At 41.1% G+C, this 23,184-nt stretch overlaps 1 protein-coding gene and 1 pseudogene across 3 annotated transcripts in view; both read right to left on the reverse strand.

Moving 5' to 3' along the window:
• LOC149568505 (uncharacterized) overlaps positions 1 to 23,184 on the reverse strand; it is a 129,517-nt gene that overhangs the window by 53,745 nt on the left and 52,588 nt on the right. The gene's annotated exons all lie outside the window — the stretch shown is intronic.
• LOC149568508 (protein PALE CRESS, chloroplastic-like) lies at positions 920 to 8,103 on the reverse strand (annotated as a pseudogene).

The following is a 23,184-nucleotide window of genomic DNA, read 5'->3' on the forward strand; positions in this document are numbered from 1 at the left end:
TGGTATTTGTTGTTTGATATTGTTATAGTGGTATATGTGGACTAACTTGGGTGGTTGCAAAAGCATCCCTACAATGATTCCTTGGTTCGAATTCCATGGTATGTGGATTTTATTTTCTATAGTAAATTCATTGATGATGTTTAAAGTTAAGAAATTTTGTTTAACTATTTTTAATGGTAAATCTCTTTCACATGAGCGTGGTTGCAAAAGCATCCCTACAATGATTCCTTGGTTCGAATTCCATGGTATGTGGATTTTATTTTCTATAGTAAATTCATTGATGATGTTTAAAGTTAAGAAATTTTGTTTAACTATTTTTAATGGTAAATCTCTTTCACATGAACGTGACGATTATAACTGTCTTCCTATGAAATTGAAGTAATAATTGTATTTCTTGGAGATGTTAGTTGTTAAATAAGACCCAGGAAATCGGGATGTTACAATGAGTGTGCCTTGTTTCTACAGTCCCAACTTCTAGTTCATCTATTGGAACTTCTACCAATACCTATGTCGTTGTCTTGTCCCTCCTGCATGACAAACCAAAGGTAACTGGAAAGGAATAATGACACCCTGCAAGTTCAGACATGTTCACTCTCACACCCAACAAAGCTTGTAATGAGTTGTGTTTCCTTCACTAGTTCACACTATACAACGATGAGAGCTATCCTTTAATTACTGCCAATGTAATGGCTCAGCCTTCTTGCATTCTCAGAAATCTCTTCACAGATAGCCTGAGACTCCCCTGTCGTTGAAGGTAACTATTCTTCTCATGAGCACAATCTCCACTGCAAGATACAATCCTCTAATTGCAGATGTGGTTTTGTATAGCCAAGGCAGGCTTCACAATGTGGAATAATATGCAGAGCCCCTCTAGGGTAATATTGAGTCCAAATGCTACTATTAATTGACAAGATTCCCAAATTTTACCATTTTAGAGAGATTGCCAAATCTCTCAATGCTTTTACTTGCTGCAAAGTCCTTTCCTTTTCTTGCAATTTCAAGCTAATTGCTATTGATTGAGGATCCAAGCCTTTCATTGCATCACATTTTGTTTGCAATTTGAGCTCTTGAAGTAACTCATCAGTTTCTCTAATGAAATCAATATGAAGAAGGGTGTCATCTTACTCTGGTAATACGTCGATAAGATTCTTTGAGATGTCCAATCCTGCACGTGTAAATATGTTGAAAGGATCTTCATGAGGGAAAGTATTCAACATGCATATTTGGCATTTTTGTAACCATTCTTTTTCATTGGAACCATCATTCAAATTCAAGAGCTCGTTCAGTAACTATAGCGCTAGACTAGAACACCTTTTCAACAATTTTGCCTGTAAGCTTTTATTACAAATATTTCTGAGTTATTTCTTCACCCAAATATCCTCTCCTTCGGTTACGTTTCTCCACTTTGCCAACCCCACGAAATATATGGTTGTTTCACCAACTTCCACCAAATACATGTTATAATATATAGGAGTGATTTATTCATTCCACTTTCCAATTTTCATTACTTCTAAAATGATTCCCCTAATTCAAGCAAGGAACTTGCTATTGTCAATAGCTTGAACTAATCCATCTCTCATGCCAGAGTATAATTTAAACGGTGATTAGGACCCTATCTGCCAACTTCCATAAATCAAACTGACTGTTACACTTCTTATTGGCACTCAGACAATTCTTCTTCACCTCACGACAAAGGCCCCCCTATGGTAACATTCCTCCAAATGTGCATTGTAACATTTTTGCTTCAAAGAGAACACATGTGGAACCTGAACACAACAGTTTGCCCGTTATTTGCCCAATGAGCAACACATCCAGGACCGAATAGAATATGGTTCATAGCGAAACTTTAGGCTCCTAATTGACGCCTTTAGTAGCCCAGTCAATTCTGTGTTTCATCAAAAACAATTCCTCTTCTTTGTCGCCTCTTGTAAATAGTCTCTTTCCATACCAAAATAGCTCCTTTACGACAATTATAATTTGAAGTTCTATTGTGCATCCGACAAACCACTTCTAAGCAATTAAGGTTGTCATTTATTAAGCTTGACTCTGAATTGCTTGCATGCTATCAAACTTTATTCCCGCTTGAACCCAAAATCTCCACAAACTCCCAAATCGGTTCTTCTAAACACTCAAGTTCAACAATTCTAGACAACTCTGATGATAGCCGAAAGGTGCAATGGTTACATGAATCATTTCAAACAATCACACCAATCGTCTAGTCTTACCACAAAAATTGCGGATATGCAAGACTCCCACATTAAAGTTTCCTGAGTGTTCTGTTGTTCTTATCTGCCCCCCAACATGGGACTCTCAACACACCTCCCAAGATTATCTCTCTGGTTAAAACATCTGAAATTAGAGCTTCTCCCAAGTACACTACCAGACATAAATATTTTCACTCACCACAAATCTAGTCTCCGTCAAGGTATTCCATGTTTATAGTCAAAGTATGAAGCCGATCTAATCATAGTTCAAGAAACGTTCAGTTCCCTTAGTGATTGCACCCCACAATAATCTCATCAAGACCCGACCATTCACATTAACTTCTTTCTTCAGAAAACTCAATATTCAAATAATGATACTCAACCTTCAAATGCTAAAATAAATTTTCAAAACTCTAAATAATTCATCTTGACAGTGTTCTGATATTCAAACCAGTGTATTTCTTCACTAGATAAGCCAATATAGTTTACATCTGCAATATTTTGTCTGTAAATCCACCGTATTTCTCCAATCGGCATTGAAACAACCCTTCAAAACTCTGACAAGAATTATTTTTCAAGTATATTTAAGACAGTTTCTAAAATCTCTATTTTGAAACATTAAACCATTATAAATTGTTTTTAATAGAGACGACTCAAGTTTGGAGCCACTATGCTATTAATATCTCTCTTTAAAACCTCTCTATAATGACCTCAGAGAAAACCTCACATTTTCAGAAGTTCCATTAATCTGAAAACTTTGGGCAAAGAAAGCAACTCCTTTGAAAGTTACCACACGGACTTAATCATTACCAATGTTCCACTTCAATTATTGCAGTTATCCAATGATACTACTAACATTCCTTACAACCTCAGGAGACAATGGTTTATTTAGAATCATACTTTCTTTCTAGCAAAACCTTCCTAATAAAATCTTTTGCGAAATTATTTTGGTAAAGCTTCACAAGCTGGTAGGAAGACCAACTCTAATACCACTGAAATATCCTCAGTGGATATTTACCCATTCTTTCTCAAAATAATATTCAAAATTCAAGCATATGAAAATTGTGTTACAATCCAACAGTATAAAACCAATAAATTTTCATAGTATTCCTTAAAAACATGTTATCGCATTATACAACAGCAATACAATAACCAACATTCAAAGTCCAATCTTAAACATAGTTTTACAAGCAGATTGGAACACTAAGAAAAGAACCTGTAAGCACATGCGAGACACCTGATGTGACATCTCCATGGACAATGCATTTGCGCACTGTCTATCAAAACGGGCGGCTATGTCCTCACACTAGCTGAAAGCTGAAGCTTTCTAAATAACTTTCGCAATAGAGAAACTGAAATTTGAATCATAGAACAAGCATACCCCATGAATGAATCTCTTCTTCTTTTATCCTCACAGTTGTGACTCTTCGGCTTCCTCCCTGTCTTTTCATCTTATTCCTCCTTGTCACCTTTAGCCCACCTTATAATATTAAATTGCCCCCTTTTTATTCACACTCTCATAGACAATTTTAATATTATATGAATGTCTTTAAATCTTCTAATGTCCCAAAAGGGGACATTACAGATCGCTTCATCTTGACCCTACTGAGGGCATTGTCCCAAACCCCCATTTGGTTTCTAAAGTGCACTACAACTTTTAAATTGCAAGTACGAGTCATTGTCTACACTCTTTCCATTAGCATTTGTAACATGCCACTTATTTTAAGACCTCGATGTATTAGGATGTTTATGAATCTTCATTGATATTGAATGTCTTGTTTTCTAAATTATGCCAAGCTTCTAATAAATTTAATTGCATTTACTATCAGATTTGTTTGGTAATGTCTGATTTCTCCTTGTGGATAAGAGTTAACAGAAATTCAAGCATGAAACAATAAACTTTCGTATTGAACAAACACCATGCAACTATTCAATATATGATTCAATGCTCAAGATTAACAAACTCTAACATGGATTTACTGACAATTAACTTAGTTCAATATAGTAGTGCAAATAATAATTTAAGTAGAATCTAGAGATGGCACTTGAAGAAACAGTTCATCATCCAACCAAGACTAATGCCCAAAATAGGAAGTGCACTCAACCCATTGTATACAACAGCATAAAAGGTCGCATTCCGCATTCCAATATGGTAGATTCTTTCTAATTCCCCTTGAGTTAAGAGCAAGTTAATGTTACAGGTCTCTCAAGTTGTAAAATTTCTAAGATGACAGACTCGTTCACTCAACCATATAGGAGCAAGATATCGACTCACGTTGCATCCGACACCCATTTCTGTGGTTGTAACTATGTCCAAAGCAATCCATTGTGTCTCTAGACAAACGATCCCTTGAGCACCACACTCCTTGCGTTGGCAACCTTATCACCCGATAAGATGATACATGGTTGTTTGGTTTATGCTTGAACATTTCCATCTTCCAATCACACTATTGTCATCGCTTCTAGATAGTGCCCAACACTTGTACTTTGCTCTTCTACAATTGCCTAACCATAAAAAATCTCCTTGTAGACTTATAAACATTAAGTAGGAACTTTTTCGCCGATGATACAACTAAAGGTTGTTTGGAAAGAGGTTTGGGGATATTTCCAAACACCCTATAGGATTGTCATTATGCACTAGCAAGTGATTACAAACACTTTGTTGCTGCAAATTTTGGAATTGAATTTTTCTGCATGCCCGACCTCTCCCGTCCCTCTTCCTATATGAATTCTCCACTCAACTATTCATGTTACCTGGCAAGGAGATGTGAATGCCAATCATTGTAAGTTGATCAAGTCACAAGCCATAAACCCAATCCAACAAGGTGCCACCTAGAATGGGCATTTAAATTAGATTTCCCACTACTTAGAGCATATAAGTGATTAAAAGTGAATGTTAGGCCATGCCAACAATAGGGGCCACCTCCAACACAATAGATAGTTTGACTCTTAACCAATACAAACGTCACTTAATCACAAAAGAACCCTTAGCCTATCGGATGCAAAAAAAAGAATAGGCTAAGTATGGGTGTCATCTATTATCCAATGGAGAGGGACATGACAGTCCTCACTTCTCGGGATTAGTTTTTCCCAAGCAACCTGAGCACTGAAGGTTGTAGTATTTTCTCTCCTTCCCATGTTAAATCCTCAGTGGGAAAGTCCTTCTAGCAAAGTAGATATTCCTTAATGGGTCCGTTCCTTAGCTACTTCTCCCTAGTTTCCAATACTTCCATGCGAACTAACTCATGTTTTCCTTCCTCATCAAGAGGGGAAAATCTAAGAGGGATTGTTGTGTGCTGACCTAGTCCCTTCTTGACAAAATAAACATGGAAGATGTTATGAATCCTGCTACCCTTCGGTAACTCCAGCTCATAGGCCACTTCCTCAATCCTTCCCATTACACAATAGGGTTTGTAAATCTTGGTTTCAGATTCTTTGTGCCACTTTTCTTCAATGAACTTTACTTGGAAGGCTGAAGGTGTAAGAATACCATGTCCTTAACCTCTAAAGATTGCTCAATTCTATGATGATTCACATAAACTTTATGTTGATTTTAAGCCTATTGCAAACTTTTCTTAAGAGCTGCCAAGATATCTAGTTGTTCTTGTAACCAATCCTTAGCCAATGGTGCATGGTGCAATCCACCAAAGCCAAATCTACAAACAATAATGGTTCACAACCATAAAGTTCCCTAAAGGGAGACATACCACTCAACTAGTGATAAGTCAAATTGTAATAAAGATGGAGTCATTTAACCCTAGCCCGTTGTTGTCCTAAAATGCAATTACACAAATACCCCTCTACCCATTTATTCACTATCTTTATCTATCTAGCTGTCTGAGGATGGTAACTAGAGCTGGGTGTTAGTTGTGTCCCAGCAAGTATGAATAATTCCTGCCAAAATATGCTAAGAAACTTACTATCCTTGTCATTGATAATGGTCTTGGGTAGACCATGTCGTCTGAAAATCTCCATAAAGAACAATGCTACCACCTGTGAAGTCCAATTAGTTGCTATGGAAAACAAATAAACATACTCTATCAATCTATCCACCACCACAAATATGTTGTCGTTATCCTGCACCTTCAAAAGTCATATGATAAAGTCCATGGAGATACTCTCCCATTTATGTTTGGGAAATGATAGTGGTTGTAACAAACCTGTTAGATACATATGTTCTAACTTGTTTTGCTGACAAGTCACACATGTCCTCACATGTTTAAGGACATCATCTTTTATGACCTGCAATTGGAACATTATGAATGGATTGCATAATTTTCTTCTTAAGTTTGGATTCAGGGACCAAGTCAATCCTATTTTCGTAATAGATAACATCATCTATCACCTGATACCTCTCTGTGATGTCCCAAATTTTAAGATCAATTTAATTCATGATATTAAATAATAATAAATAGTAACTAAGCAAATACATAAACATAATATAATTTATTATAGAATATTTCTTATATCGAATTGACATAATATGATATTAAGTCAATTGATATAAGGATACTGTAATGGTAAGCCATTTGAAACAGTCGGTTTCTTACTAACTAAATTCCATTATTAAACTAACCAGCTCTATTTCTTATTCAAATGACAAAGGTTTTTTTCCAATAACAGTTTAAACTGAAAATAAATCTAAATTGCAATTCTAATCTATCATGAATTACATTGATAACATTAACTGATAAATTATTTGTTCAGAAGAAAAATAAATACTTGTCTAATTCTATGATATCAACTGATTGAAATGAAAGAAAAACAGAAATAACTACATTCTAATCTTAAACACCTATCTTTAAAGTAAATGACTAATAAACTTGAAAAGAAATACTAAACTTACAAGTTTTTTAAAGAGCATTCAGATTTTGTGTGATGCTTCCTTAATAGGTTGTCGAAGCTCTGGCTTTGGTGAGGAGAAGCATTATCATAAGCTTAACCTCCCAGTCGAGAAACTTTTTACTTATCCCCACAGGTTCTAATTTAATAGAACAGCCCTCCCTACCAAGAGGTCGGGCTTGGGATGTTCATTGGTCCAACCATCAGAGTATCTAGGTGGGTTGAGGTCCCAACAATTATCCGACGAAATAACTGAAGCATTTGGACAACAACAAGATCAACTGTTCTGGCAAGTCTGCCTAATTCCACCCTAGCCAAGGATTTCAAAATGTGGGTTTATAACTCGATCTCCACCACTCAGCTTGACAACTTATTTCAGAAGTGGAACTTGCATGAGCTAATTGTTACCTCTGGTTTTACCGCCAAGGATTTAGATTCACACGCACGGCTTATTCAACGGTTAGTCTCAAAGTTGGTATTTTAATGCTACGACCCGCGAGTTTTCTGGCCGACAGATCTAAGTGGTATCGACGGTTGGCGCCATCGCGCTATAAAGAAAATGCACGATATTTATGATAGCGCGATGACGCCCTGAGGACACGTTGCAGAGGTGGGTCCGGCGTTCCACGGGTCGGAAAAGGTTCTTAACGCCCTTGGCGCTATGTCGCTATCGCAAATCGGCCAGAAAACCTCCATAGCGACATAGCGCCCGACGGAAATAGTCACGGCGGCGAATTTTGACAACCGGCGGAATCAGGTGTTGCGGCAACAAATCAAGAGAAACCACGTGTGCCAGATCAGAGTTCTTGTCGGCACGGCTAACACAGTCGGGGCTTACGTTCGCCACCGTTGGATCAGCTCGGATCAACGGTAAGCGCCATTGTGCTATGGAGGAGTTGTGCGAGGGTTATGACAGCGACATCGCGCCCTGGTGACGCGTGTCAGGTGGGGCCGTGTCTCAAAGCGATGCTAGGTGTATCGACATGGAGGGTGGAAGCATGAGGTAGGACGAGTCCTCACGAGCGTCGAATTTGGTCGCATCAATGGATGGCGCCATCTCGCTATGGCGAAGATGTGCAGATTTTATCATAGCGACATGGCGACCATCCGCCACGTGGATCGACATGGGCCAGGGCTCACCAAGGATTGCCAGGTGTCATTCAGAGTTCGGTCGCAGATCGCAGAGTACGGAAGGTCGGAAGCTTCATGGCGGCGGGCAGACAGTTTTCACGGCCCGGAGGTTTCAAAAAACGGCGAGGCGCCATGGCGCCAACGGAAAACCAATGCATTTTCCGATGGCGACATAGCGCCCAAACGGAAAGTTCACCGTGGCGAGGAAGGATCAGGGAGATGGGTCCCGTCGGTACTCTGCAACGCAATTTGTCAGCCCGGCGTCAAGATAGCAAATCAAATGGGGACACGTGTAAATCTCAAGGCACGCTGTCAGTGGGCGCTATGGCGCTATGGGAATTTGGTCTCAATTTCTGCATAGCGACATGGCACCTAGCTGACACGTGGTCGCTCTGCGGATTAGGTCTTGGGTTGCCAGCTGATGTTTTGTCGAACCAAACAGGGAAGTGCCATGTGTATGAGTCAGTGCACAGCGTACAGCGGGCCCAGTAGTTCCAGAAGAAATGGCGAGTCTTCACGATCGTCGGATCCGCAGGGATCTACGACTGGCGCTGTCTCACTATCGAGAACTGCTCGGGAGCTAACATCGACGACATAGCGCCCGTGCACCACGTGTCCTGGCGGGGCCACATTCCATGCTGCCAGTGCAGTTAGATTTAAGTGACCAACAGACCAACGAGGAGACGCCACGTATCAATGAGCCCGGCGAATCACGAGAAAAGGAGGGTCGTAGGAGGGAGAGTTTTGTGACTGTCGGATTGGAAAGGATCGACGGTAGGTGCCATCGCGCTATGGCGGAGATGTGCGTGGGTTATGTTGGCGACACAACGCCTTGTCGACACGCGTCCTGTCAGCGCAGTCTAGGATGGCGGTTGGCAGTTAGTGTAACCGTCACCATCATGATAGTATTCAGGGTGGCGCGGTTAGTCCAATGAAGGGTGGTCGACCGCGGGAGGACCTCCAGGTGGCGAAATAAAGAAATGCAATTGGCCCGCTCGGCCTAGTTGACGCATAGGGAGCCCGGTTGACCTTTTGACCTCGACGGATTCATGAACCAAAAGGGAGGATAATCGATTTTGTCGTGCAATCTGATCTCCATGATCAATCTCGACCTACCAAAGTAAATGTAAAACACAAAATGACACTCCACCTACCCGTTGATCCATCTACCAGGTCGGAGCGCAGTTATGAAGCCGTTTTCAGTCTTCTCAGGACATTATTGGCGAAAGAGATCAAATTTTCTGGAGATTTTTTCCATGATTGTCTTCCATGGTACTCAATGGCAGGTAGTTGCAGGGTCATTTCAGCCAAAAAGATCTTAGTTACGCCTGAACTATAAAGGCAGATTGTGTACATTTTGTAAGGGTCGACTCTCCCTGATTTTCTCTGCTACTGCTTGCAGACTTGCAGGGTAAAAAAATCCCTTTGTCTCTGAGCTAGATAAGCATCCTGTATCATCTCTTTTAGCCATCAACGTGTATGTGTATCATTTTACCTCTCATTGACGTATTGTTGAGATCAGTGGTCTGCATACTGTATCTATCTTTGGCCTATTGAATAATATACAAGTGAAATCTTCTATTCCTTGTGTTATTCAGTTGGTTTCCTGATCTTGTATGTGGTTGTTGGTCGATATAAGCCTGAATGAATGTATGACTTTGGATGTTACCCTAGTTCTGTAGTGCATATATGGGCAGAAATGAGTCTGAACACTCTGTTTTGGTGCATCACCGCCTTAGATTAGACAGGTAGATTTGCTTTAGTGCTCTCCTTCTCCCTTTTCCTTCTGAGAATAGATAGGCGTGCCCTGACAGTAAGAGGAAGCCGGCCTTCTCCGGAGACTCAACCTCGCAGGTCAAGTCCCATAGCTTGGAGGTTGTTTCCATGTTTCACTAGGTTGTCCTCGCGCATAGGCCTTGGACAAGGGTGCAAACCTAAGTGACAACAGTTTTTGGCACACTCGGTGGGACTCATATCAGAAGATTTCAGGTCTACTGGTGTCAAGAAGAAAGAATTCTAGAGATAAATGCTGAAGTAGTGCTGGCTTCAGTTTTTGAGCCTTTAAGAGGCTGGTTCTTCAAGTACTTGGCGACTTCGAACATCAAAAAGTCTGGTTCCAGATCAAGTTTGCAGTAATTCATGCCTAGGACTGAAACAAGGGCGTCTTCTAGAGGTAAATTTCAATATCAAGAGCTTTCTCTTTCAAATCCTAGGAGAAAAAGGACTAGAACTTCATTATCACCAGTTAGGGGTAGAATAACAGTTGAAATACCTGTAAGATCTGTCTCTACTCCCCCTACTGTTCGAACTCAGCCTAGATTGCCATCAACACTCATCAATAGAACACTTGTTTATATGGCACAGGCAAGAGTTCATGCTTTTGCCACCTTTAACGGTGGAAGTCCTCTGTTGTTAGCCCAAAGACATGATATACCAGTATCTGCACTAAAAAGTATACCTGATTTTACTGGTGAAACTTCTATTTCCCCTCTAGAGCATATCCAAGAGGTAGCGAATGTCTGCAATATTCATGGTATTACAGAAGATGATGTTGCCGTCAGACTTCTAGCCTCATCTTTAAAAGGAAAAGCATTACAGTGGTATAGAGGCTTAGCTCATGGTTCCATAACTGATTGGGATGGACTAGGAGCAGGATTATGCAAACATTTTGAGGATAAGAGTGACCATTTGTCACTACTAGAGCAGCTGACTACAATAAAAAGAGCCCCCCATGAATGTATGACTGATTTTAATTACAAATTCCAAAAGACATGGGATAGAATACCTACTATAGTGAAACCTACCCCTGGTAACGCCTTCTTGCATTACCTTAGAGCTTTCAATAGTGACATTGCCACCACAATCCAAACTATGGGAGGAGATACATTACCGAATGCTTATGAGACAGCTATAAAAGCTGAGAATATCCTAATACAAGGTGGGAAGTTGGCTCCAAGGCCTCCTATGCCTTTCTTTCCTGATGTTCCCAACCACCAACCAGCAATAGCCCCTCTTCCTACAATTTCTACGTCACAAGCCCTTACTCCAGTTCCCCAAGCTTCCACATCCTCAAACGGAATAGAGGAACTCAAGGAAATGCTCCAAAGTCTAGTGCTGAATACAGATAAAAGAGAGAGGACTCTGGATAAAAAATTGCAAGAGCAGGGGAAGGAGTTGAAGAACCAAGGGAAGAGATTAGAGGATAGTTTTTCTCTAATACAAAAAATGAGTAACAAGATGGTGGCCTTAGAAAGGCAGCAAGCCCAAAGTGGCAAGCCCCCCCAATTACAACATCAGGCTCTAAGTGGTGGTAGGCCTCCTAATCATTGGAATAGCTCTTTTGATCAGAATAGGCAAAATAGTCATGCTGCTGCTTCAAGCTCAAATCAGAGTAGAGCTTTAGTTCCTCAAAATAACTTAGCCCAAGATCAAGACTTCTGTCCTTCATGTAACTATTCTTATACCTACTTCCTATGTCAGAAAGCAGAATCTTATTTGGCCCTAACTGTCCAGGAGTCCGCAGTAAAGCAATCACACAAGGAAGATCATCCCAAGGAGGCCTCATATGTTCAGAGGCAGGGTGATTGCTCTTTTATGAATCACCAGATGGAGGAGCATTGTAATGTAAACCAGGTTTCCGTTGCTCATAACACAAGAAGCAGGAGGAGAGCTATGGAACATACTGCCCCCCTTTCTCCTGAGCAGGCCTCAACTTCGAGTGTTATACCTCATACACAAAAAGCAAATGAGCAGACAAACACTTCACAACAGCAAAGGCAAGGTCCAAGAAAGGAGGATGCAAGTGATCCCTATGTTGCTTCATCTCGGCCTCTCATGGGTACAGCTCCCAAAGTTTCCGCCAAAATTCCTAATGCACCCTTGAGTGTGGTAGAGCAAATGAAGAAAACCAATGTAAGCATTTCCATGTGGGATGCAGTTGCCACCATACCAATGCAGAAAAGGATGTTGCAGCAAGAATTGGAAAAGATTGAGCCCAAAGATCAGTCATCTACCATGGAGGGTGACACTAGTTTAGTACAACCATCAGGTGACGTGGAGACAAATAAAAAGGTTAGACCTCCTCCATTCTATGTTTCTCTGATTATAGGGGGCAAGTTAGTCCATAATTGCATGATAGATTCAGGGGCTAGCAGCTCAGTAATGCCTAGGTGTGTTGCTGATGCTTTAGGAATGAAATATGAGCCCATTATTAGGGATGTGTTACAACTAGATGGGAGTACTGTCAAAACCGTAGGCATCCTTAGGAATGTGGAAATGGCCCTACATACATGCCCTGGTTGTACTATGATTCAAGACATATCTGTTGCTGAAGTCAAGCCCTATTTTTCCATCTGTCTTTCAAGAGACTTCACTGCCCAAATAGGTGGATTCATATCTGCTGATTGGTCTTATATGTCATTTAAGACCAGATATGGGGCCAACGCTTCAATTAGAGCAGAACCTCAAGCCCTTCATCACACTGAACCCTACACTCCCAACTTCATTAATATGAATTGCCCCATTTTGGAGATGGATGAAAATGACATAGTAAATGAGCCTGCCACCTCCATAGTAGAGATTCCTGATTTCTTCTTAGATGAGTGGGCAAATACATGTCAGTTTGAGCCTATGTCGGAAACTCTTGAGACAGGCCTTAGTACATATTGCATAATAGAGAAGGAGGCTCAAGTTCCTGATCTTGTTGGAGCTAATGATGACATGAGTGGAATATGGAATATGTACTTTGATGGCTCAAGGAATAGAAATGGAGCAGGGGCCGGTGTTATGTTGATCTCTCCTGCACAAATAAGATACTACTTCTCTTTTAGGCTCCAATTCAGTTGTACCAATAATGTGGCCGAGTATGAATCCTTGATCCAAGGTCTCCTACTTGCCCAAAAGAGGGGAATTCAAGCCTTGAAAGTATATGGAGACAGTGAGTTGGTAGTGAACCAAGTGAGAAATCAAAATATCACCAAAAATGGCCTGCTCAAGTCTTACAAACACAGAGTCTGGGATTTGCTTGAGGGTTTCCAAGCATTTAATATCCAAAGCATTCCTAGGAAAGAAAACAAATATGCTGATAGACTTGCAGCAGTGGGTGCATCTTATGATGTGCCAGGGAATCTCGAGGAAGAGAGGAAGCAACAAATAAGGGTGGTAGTAAGGCCTGCTGTTCCTGATAATAATACTCATTGGCAGGTGTTTGAGTCCAATGAGCAGATTGTGAGTTTCTTGCAGAATGAAGCAGAATTTTCAGAAAGAAATCAGTCAAGACTACAAGATCAGTATGGTGATCAGATCATTCACCTCAGTTCCAACAAGTTGCCCAAGGGTCTCATTACCTTAGAGAGTGTCTTTAATCCTGATGATTAGACAAGAGGCAAAGGAATAAATCTAGCTGCAGAAAAGGATGATCATGCTCCAGTTACTATTGCTGATGGAACATCTCTTAACATGGGGAAGGTATGTTCTGAGGCTGAGCAAGAAAATTTCATTCATCTATGTCAAGAATTTAATGATGTGTTTGCTTGGTCATATGATGACTTAAAGGGGTTTGACCCTAGTTTGTTTCAGCATACCATAGATTTAGTTGATAGGGTCAAACCAGTAAGGCAAAAACAGAGGCCAATGAATCCCAAGATTGAACCCTTAATGAGGAAGGAACTATCCAAGTTGATTGAAGCTAACATAATTTTTCCTATCAAACACTCATCATGGGTGGCGAACCTTGTCCCTGTAAGGAAGAAGAATGGAGAAATCAGATTGTGTGTGGACTTTATGGATCTTAATCAGGCTTCCCTTAAGAATCACCATCCTCTCCCTTCTATGGAGCAAATTCTGTCCAAGGTCAGTGGGTCAAGGAGGTTCTCTTTTCTTGATGGATTTTCTGGTTATAACCAAGTGTTGGTTAAAGAATCTGACAGATATAAGACAACATTTACTACTAAATGGGGCACCTATGCTTATTGCAAGATGCCATTCGGACTAACAAATGCAGGTGCCATGTTCCAAAAGGCAATGGAGGTAGCTTTCAAAAGATTAATCGACAAGTTTGTCTTAGTATACCTTGATGATATAACTGTATATTCCAAGAATGTAAAAGATCACCTTGATCATTTGAGACAGGTATTTCTAAGATGTAGAGAGTTTGGGGTTTCCCTCAACCCAGCCAAGTGTGTCTTTGCTACAAGCCAAGGAAAATTACTGGGACACATTGTATCTAAGGATGGGTTGACCATTGATCTAGAAAGAACAAAAGCCATACTTGCCCTTCCCCTCCCTAAACACAAGAAAGGGCTGCAAAGTTTCCTTGGTAGGATAAATTTCGTAAGAAGGTTTATTCCTAATCTTGCCATCATGGTGAAACCCCTCACAGCCATGCTTAAGAAAGATATGGTCTTCTCATGGACCAAGGAGGGGAAGGAGAGTTTTGAAGAAATTAAGGCAGCCATAGCCTCAGCCCCCACTCTCATGAACCCAAATTTTGAGAAAGATTTCATCCTCTACACTTTAGGTGGTGAGTCAAGTGTTTCGGCTGTCTTGACTCAGACAAATGACAAGAATGAGGAGCAGCCCATAGCCTTATTTAGTGAAGGACTCAAGGAGTATGAAGATAAGTATAGCTTTGTTGAGAAGCAAGCCCTTGCAGTCATTAGAGCTTTGAAGAAATTTAGACACCTCTTATCCCACAATAGGATCCATTTGTTGGTGCCCCATGCGAGTGTAAAAGATTTCTTGTTAAGCAAGGACATCGGTGAAAAGAGAGCTGGATGGATCACTAGGGTAATGGAATATGATGTTGATATTCAAATTACAAAGTTGGTAAGAGGGAGAGGATTATGCAAGGAAATGTTATCAGGTCAGGATTCAGATGAAGGGGCTGCTATGGTAATTACAGAGCAGCAGGAGGAAAGAAATGTTAATGCCCCAAGGAGCTGGATGGATGACATGAAGAACTTTTTATCAGGGAATGGATACCCTCAGGGATTGGACAGAGCTAAAAGAAGACAATATAGACTGCAATCCATTCCCTATGTTGTGATTGATGATATCCTATTCAGGAGGGATTTTAATGGGACCCTGTTGAGATGTATTGAAGAAGATCAGGTTGAGAGGATGATTAAAGAACTTCATGATGGCCCTGATGGTGGCCACTTCTCTGCAAGAACAACCGCCATGAAGATCATGAGGGCTAGATATTACTGGCCATCTCTGTTCCATGATTGTTATAGGTATGTGAGAAAATGTGAGAAGTGTGCCTTTTTCTCAGGTAAACAAAGACTTGCAGCTCTTCCTCTTCACCCCATTCAGGTGGATCAGCCCTTCACCCAGTGGGGGTTGGATTTCATAGGCCCCATTAATCCTCCATCTAGCGCAGGTCATAAATGGATCTTGGCTGCTACCGATTATTTCACTAGGTGGACAGAGGCAGTTGCCTTGAAGGATGCTACAGAGCCATCAGTTGTTGAATTCCTTGATGGAATTGTATCTAGGTTTGGAGCTCCTTCCACTATCATCTCAGATAATGCCAAATCTTTTGTTGGAACCCAGATTTGTGCATGGGCAATGAGTCACAATATCTATCTGAGCACATCATCGAATTACTACCCGCAGGGCAATGGTTTAGCTGAATCTTCCAACAGAAATCTGATCAAAATCATAAGGAGAACGATAGAAGACAGTCAGAGGGTTTGGCATAAAAAATTAAGGACTGCTCTGTGGGCTGATAGGATAACACCCAAGAGATCTATTGGGAATTCACCTTTTGTGCTGGTATATGGTAGGGAGGCCAGACTTCCAATCTCGTTGGAATTCCCATCCTTGGAGTTGGCTCATCAGCTGGAGTTGGTTGAAAATAGTTCCATGTCAGTAAGAATGGCAGAGTTGATTGAACTGGAAGAAAAGAGAAACAAAGTTATGCAAACCCTGGAGATACACCAGCAGCAGATGAAGAAGAGTTTTGATAAGAAGGCAAGGGCCAGAATCTTCAGAGAGGGAGATTTAGTTCTAATGTGGGACTCAGACAGAGCAAAACCAGGAAGGCACTCCAAATTTGATCCACTATGGAGTGGCCCTTATCTGATCTCCGGTTGCAAACAGGCCAATGCGTTCCAGCTAAGTAGGCCAAATGGTGAAATTCTACCCATTCCAGTCAATGGGATCCATTTGAAGCCCTGTTTCTGAAGGATAGTGAATCCATGTACGTAGTTAGCCTAGTTGCTTCCTATTCGTTCCTGTTGCAATAAGTGCGCGTGCACATGGCTCACTTCTTGAGTCGCCAGTTCCCGAAGTTTTGACAAGTCTCAGGTTGCTGAGGAGGTCCTGTTTTTTGTTTTTAAGTCGCAAGACAGAGCCAGAGTTCAACAGTTCTTTAATGTTTTGATTCCCTCATTAAGGGTTAAGGTTTCTTGCAGCTCTCGATTCCGTACCTTCTAGGCCCCCCTTTTCGACTCCATGGCCCAATGGATCATTCTCAGGCACTGGTCATGCATTGAGCAGGCTCATGCCCCCTGCGAGTCGCCAAAAGTGTTACCTCTGGTTTTACCGCCAAGGATTTAGATTCAAACGCACGGCTTATTCAACGGTTAGTCTCAAAGTTGGTATTTTAATGCTACGACTCACGAGTTTTTTGGCCGACAGATCTAAGCGGTATCGACGGTTGGCGCCATCGTGCTATAAAGAAAATGCATGATATTTATGATAGCGCAATGACGCCCTGAGGACACGTTGCAGAGGTGGGTCCGGCGTTCCACAGGTCGGAAAAGGTTCTTAATGCCCTTGGTGCTATGTCGCTATCGCAAATCGGCCGAAAAACCTCCATAGCGACATAGCGCCCAGCGGAAATAGTCACGGCAGCAAATTTTGACGACCGGCGGAATCAGGTGTTGCGGCGACGAATCAGGAGAAACCACATGTGCCAGGTCAGAGTTCCTGTCACCACGGCTAACACAGTCGGGGCTTACGTTCGCCACCGTCGGATCAGCTCAGATCAACGGTAAGCGCCATTGTGCTATGGAGGAGTTGCGCGAGGGTTATGACAGTGACATCGCGCCCTGGTGACGCGTGTCAGGTGGGGCCGTGTCTCAAAGCGATGCCAGGTGTATCAACATGGAGGGCGGAAGCATGAGGTACGACGAGTCCTCACGAGCGTCGGATTTGGTCACATCAACGGATGGTGCCATCTCACTATGGCGAAGATGTGCAGATTTTATCATAGCGACATGGCGACCATCCGCCACGTGGATCGACATGGGCCAGGTCTCACCAAGGATTGCCAGGTGTCATTTAGAGTTCGGTCGCAGATTGCAGAGTACGGCAGGTCGGAAGCTTCATGGCGACGAGCATACAGGTTTCACGGCCCGGAGGTTTCAAAAAACGGCAAGGCGCCATGGCGCCAACGGAAAACCAATGCATTTTCCGATGGCGACATAGCGCCCAAACGAAAGTTCACCGTGGCGAGGAAGGATCAAGCAGATGGGTCCCGTCAGTACTCTGCAATGCAATTTGTCAGCCCGGAGTCAAGATAGCGAATCAAATGGGGACACGTGTAAATCTCAAGGCACGCTGTCAGTGGGCGCTATGGCGCTATGGGAATTTGGTCTCGATTTCTGCATAGCGACATGGCGCCTAGCTGACACGTGGTCGCTCTGCGGATTAGGTCTTGGGTTGCCAGCTGATGTTTCATCGAACCAAACAGGGAAGTGCCATGTGTATGAGTCAGTGCACAGCGTACAGCGGGCCCAGTAGTTCCAGAAGAAAAGGCGAGTCTTCACGATCGTCGTATCCGCAGGGATCTATGACTGGCGCTGTCTCGCTATCGAGAACTGCTCAGGAGCTAACATCGGCAACATAGCGCCCGTGCACCACGTGTCCTGGCGGGGCCACATTCCATGCTGCCAGTGCAGTTAGATTTAAGTGACCAACAGACCAACGAGGAGACGCCACGTATCAACGGGCCCGGCGAATCATGAGAAAAGGAGGGTCGCAGGAGGAAGAGTTTTGTGACTGTCGGATTGGAAAGGATCGACGGTAGGCACCATCACACTATGGCGGAGATGTGCGAGGGTTGTTGGCGACACAACGCCTTGTCGACACGCGTCCTGTCAGCGCAGTCTAGGATGGCGGTTGGCGGTTAGTGTAACCGTCACCATCATGATAGTATTCAGGGTGGCGCAGTTAGTCCAATGAAGGGTGGTCAACCGCGGGAGGACCTCCAGGTGGCGAAATAAAGAAATGCAATTGGCCCGCGCGGCCTAGTTAACGCATAGGGAGCCCGGTTGACCTTTTGACCTCGACGTATTCATGAACCAGAAGGGAGGATAGTCGATTTTGTCGTGCGATCTGATCTCCATGATCAATCTCGACCTACCAGAGTAAATGTAAAACACAAAATGACACTCCACCTACCCGTTGATCCATCTACCAGGTCGGATCGCAGTTATGACGCCGTTTTCAGTCTTCTTAGGACATTATTGGCGAAAGAGATCAAATTTTCTGGAGATTTTTTCCATGATTGTCTTCCATGGTACTAAATGGCAGGTAGTTGCAGGGTCATTTCAGCCAAAAAGATCTTAGTTACGCCTGAACTATAAAGGCAGATTTTGTACATTTTGTAAGGGTCGACTCTCCCTGATTTTCTCTGCTACTGCTTGCAGACTTGCAGGGTAAAAAAATCCCTTTGTCTCTGAGCTAGATAAGCATCCTGTATCATCTCTTTTAGCCATCAACGTGTATGTGTAGCGTTTTACCTCTCATTGACGTATTGTTGAGATCAGTGGTCTGCATATTGTATCTATCTTTGGCCTATTGAATAATATACAAGTGAAATCTTCTGTTCCTGGTGTTATTCAATTGGTTTCCTGATCTGTATGTGGTTGTTGGTCGATATAAGCCTGAATGAATGTATGACTTTGAATGTTACCCTAGTTCTGTAGTGCATATATGGGCAGAAATGAGTCTGAACACTCTATTTTGGTGCATCACCGCCTTAGATTAGACTAGGTAGATTTGCTTTAGTGCTCTCCTTCTCCCTTTTCCTTCTGAGAATAGATAGGCGCGCCCTGACAGTAAGAGGAAGCCGGCCTTCTCCAGAGACTCAACCTCGCAGTTCAAGTCCCACAGCTTGGAGGTTGTTTCCATGTTTCACCAGGTTGTCCTCGCGCATAGGCCTTGGACAAGGGTGCAAACCTAAGTGACAACACTAATATATATTAGTTTTTTTATGAATGAATGTATAGATTACTGATTACATTCTTGCATTTCTTTTTAACAGGTTCATCTACACCTCCTCACCATAATCAGGCCATCAGGCCGATGACTCCTTGATGCCTGAACAACTAACCTTTACTGATATGTATTGTACCTTATTCACCTTACTCTATGATGAAGGTACGCTCTGATACCACTGACGAAGGGCCACACCACCCTTACCAACTCATAACCAAGAATGCAACGATAAGGAAACAAAGAGATGACAAAATACTTCCCAAGCAATTTTATTAAACTTGAAATCCAATAGCAATTACAATAACATTTCTCCAAGATCTCTCAAGATCCAATCCAAGCCTAAGCTAGTCTAGATCCACACTCTAGTAGAAACCTCTGAGATCTCAACTTGTGCTCGCAAGCCACCAAGAAATCTCCTTGTTTCTAAACCGCAGCCACTAGCTCTTCTCACAAACTCTATCCAAGATCCAAGTGTAAACTGCCTCACATTCGGCGCTCTGTCTACACACTCACAACTCCATCACAATCCTACTGTAAACTGCCTCACATTCGGCGCTCTGTCTACAGACTCAGGAAAACTCACTCTTCACTTTCTCCTTCTCTTTCACACTTTCCAATTTTCACACATTCAAGCTTTTCCTTCCAAAGCTTCTACTTCTCAAGCTACTTCTCCTCAAGCTTCCACTTCTCAAGCTACTCCTTGAGCTTATACTCCTCGAGCTTTCACCTTCTTCTTGAGCTTGATTAGAAATGCTCATATGCCTTGCTTAAATAGGCATTTACCACCCCATGCATGACTTACCCACAACTTTCTAGACTATTCAACTTTCTAGAATTCTACCCACACACCTCGATAAATGGAATGACAACCATTTATTTTTTATTTTTTCTATTATGCCACCTATGCACCTCGAAAATAGAAATTCTCTTTTCCTTTCTTTTCTCCTTTTTCCCCTTTTTTTTTATTTTTTTATTATTTCTCCTCTAATTTTCGTCACTTTCTCTCTCCTCCACAATTTTTTTTTTTTTTTTTTTTTTCCAATAATTTTCCCATGCAAGATGCTCCTGCATCACTCTAGCTCTCAGCCTGGTGAATTCCTTCGTACTCTGTTTTATGAACTCATCTCTGTTTTGATCATTAATTCCAAATTTCATAGTAAATGCTATCAAAGAAATGAACCCCTCTTTAAGAAAAATTCAGAGAGGTTGCCTATTCGGATATCAATTTCAATTAACTGATTTGAATAGAAAAATAAGGCTAAAGTGATCGACTAATCTTCAACAAATTATAATGATTTTGAAAGAATTAATATGGACATCCTCTTTCTCGTCTTATGTCATAGCAAGAAACAAAGTCAATCTAGAAATGAAAGGACAAACTAGAAATGAAAAGACAAACTGGAAATGAAATACGATGGGTTATATGTACAGTTTGATGATACAAAAAGACAAAATAATTGCCAAGACGTATGAGAAATCCTGAATGTCTACCTATAGGGATGACTGCATATTTTAATTCAAACAACAAAAGAAAGTGAAATCGTTTCTTTTATGGAATTCTAAAGCTATCTTATGTGACTTAATCCTGTGATGATGTGGCTCAGGTTCTTGAGAGAACTCTCCAACCAGCGGCAATATCCCAACCGCAAGCTCCTTATTTACTTGTTGCTTCCTTTGCGACTGATTCTATAAGCTTGGTTGAAGGTTTCAAAATGAAAATATGGTTTGCAGGGCTAAAAGCAATAATGAATGCCAAGGCTAGGAAAAAGACAAGGTGCCAAGTTATGTTTGAAATTCTTATAATATAGACGTGAGCTTGTCTATACGGCTTCCATCGATTACAAGATCATATTTAGATTCTTTATTTAATCGGCTAGAAAGAAATAAAGAGGAGGGAAAAATTAAAAAGAAAGGAGATGAAGAGTTTATTTAAATAATTAATATTATTTATATTATATTATTTTCTTGATTAAGTTTATAGGTACGTAGTTGTAAGGTGGCATAATTGGATTAATGATTTTAATGTAATGATGCCACTTTATAAATATTTATCTATGATCTTAATTGAGAGAATAAAATAATATTATTATTTGATAACTTCTTAAAAGTAAGAACTTTGTTTATTTTTAATATTTATATTGTTTTTACTTATAGCTCATGTGGTTCCACCATGAAATAAATTGCCAAATCCTAATAACCTTGCCAGGGCAGTTTTTAGGCCAAACCTGTCACTCCTAATGACTGAACCTTATGACCATCCCCTTCCGATGACCTCATTTTGTAATGCTTCCCCTCTCTCTCTTGTTTCGTAATGCATTTTGTCACCACAAAATGTTGGTAACAGCACGAAACTTTTTTAAGCTAGTTTCGAGTTTCTCTAAGCTTGAATTTGTTATTCAATTACTTAATGTTGATCAACTGATCCATTTCAATTCGAATATCAAATTATTTTTCTGAAGGCCTTCATCAAGTCATTTTTGTTTTGCTTTTTGTTGAGCCTTTGCTTGATTTTTGAAGCCTTCACAGTCCATTCTTTGCTTTTGACTTTGTGTTTGCTTGATTTTGATCCTTTGGATTTGCTCATGTCATGTCTTTCGTTTTCCCCTTTGTTTTGGTCTAACCTAGAGGTCAATCGGAGTTGTCAATCAAGAGTTAAGCTCATTTCAGTGCCTCAAAAGTGGACATTTTAGGTGCAATAGCACGAATTAAAAAAAATGATGTTATATTTTCAATTTGACATTCACTTTTTCAAAAATATAACATTTACTTGCTTTTTGTTATGTTTTGAAGTTACTTTTCATTTAAATTTATAACTTAAAGTGACTATAGTGCACTTTATTTTATAATTTTAAGTTGAGTTACTTTTTAACTTTTCACTTAAAGTGACTATAGAACTATATAGTTACTTTTTAAATTTTTTATTTTTAAATCAAATACTTATATAAGTGTCACTTTAACTTAATGCTTATGAATTATATTGATTAATATGATGCATAAATGTTATTTTTGACCCATATTAATGACATTTGTTTACTGTACTGGTAAAGAGATCAACGCATACAGACAACAGAATAGAATAGCAAAATTTATTCGCATATGCCAGACATACATTATGCTTGATAATATCCGTAATAGTAGATTATTCATGATTTAGAAAGATCCCAGATGGGCTATAAATACTACCGCCGAACCTTCCCGAAGGAGTCCGTCGGCCACAAGTATTCTATCCGCTACAAACTATTTACCGACGACGTCGGCTACAGAATACAAAAACACCGCCGGACATCACCCCGTCGGCTATAGAAACACTGCCGAACACCGACGACAATCATTCCGTCGGCTACAGAAACACTGCCGGAACCATCCAATCGGCTGATACCATCCCCCCAAAAAGAGAAGTCGTCTCCGGACGACAATTACAAAATATCTGAGACAAATTAATAAACAAAATATATTATCAGAGTGACTACAACAAGAAAAATCTGCTTCTGTCACATCACTTCCACATTCATCCCGTTACATCTGGAGCCTCTGCTAACACAATACTGTCTCCTCAAGCTGACCTTGATAGCCACCTGTGCTACTTTCTCTGTTTTCAATTCCTCGGTACCCTAAGCCAAGTGTCGCTGCACTGCCTCCAACTAGATGATCAGCTCCTCCCGAGCTCTCTACGCATCCACCAAGACAGCCTCACAGCCAACACCTGCTCCCACTACCTTTGGTACACAAAAAGTCCATGTCTGTAGCAACTTCAACTCTTCTCAACTGGTCAAACTCC

The sequence above is a fragment of the Cupressus sempervirens genome, chromosome 3 (genome assembly GCF_028749045.1).
Source record: "Cupressus sempervirens isolate cs-2001-9-10 chromosome 3, ASM2874904v1, whole genome shotgun sequence".
In the NCBI taxonomy this organism is placed as follows: domain Eukaryota; kingdom Viridiplantae; phylum Streptophyta; class Pinopsida; order Cupressales; family Cupressaceae; genus Cupressus; species Cupressus sempervirens.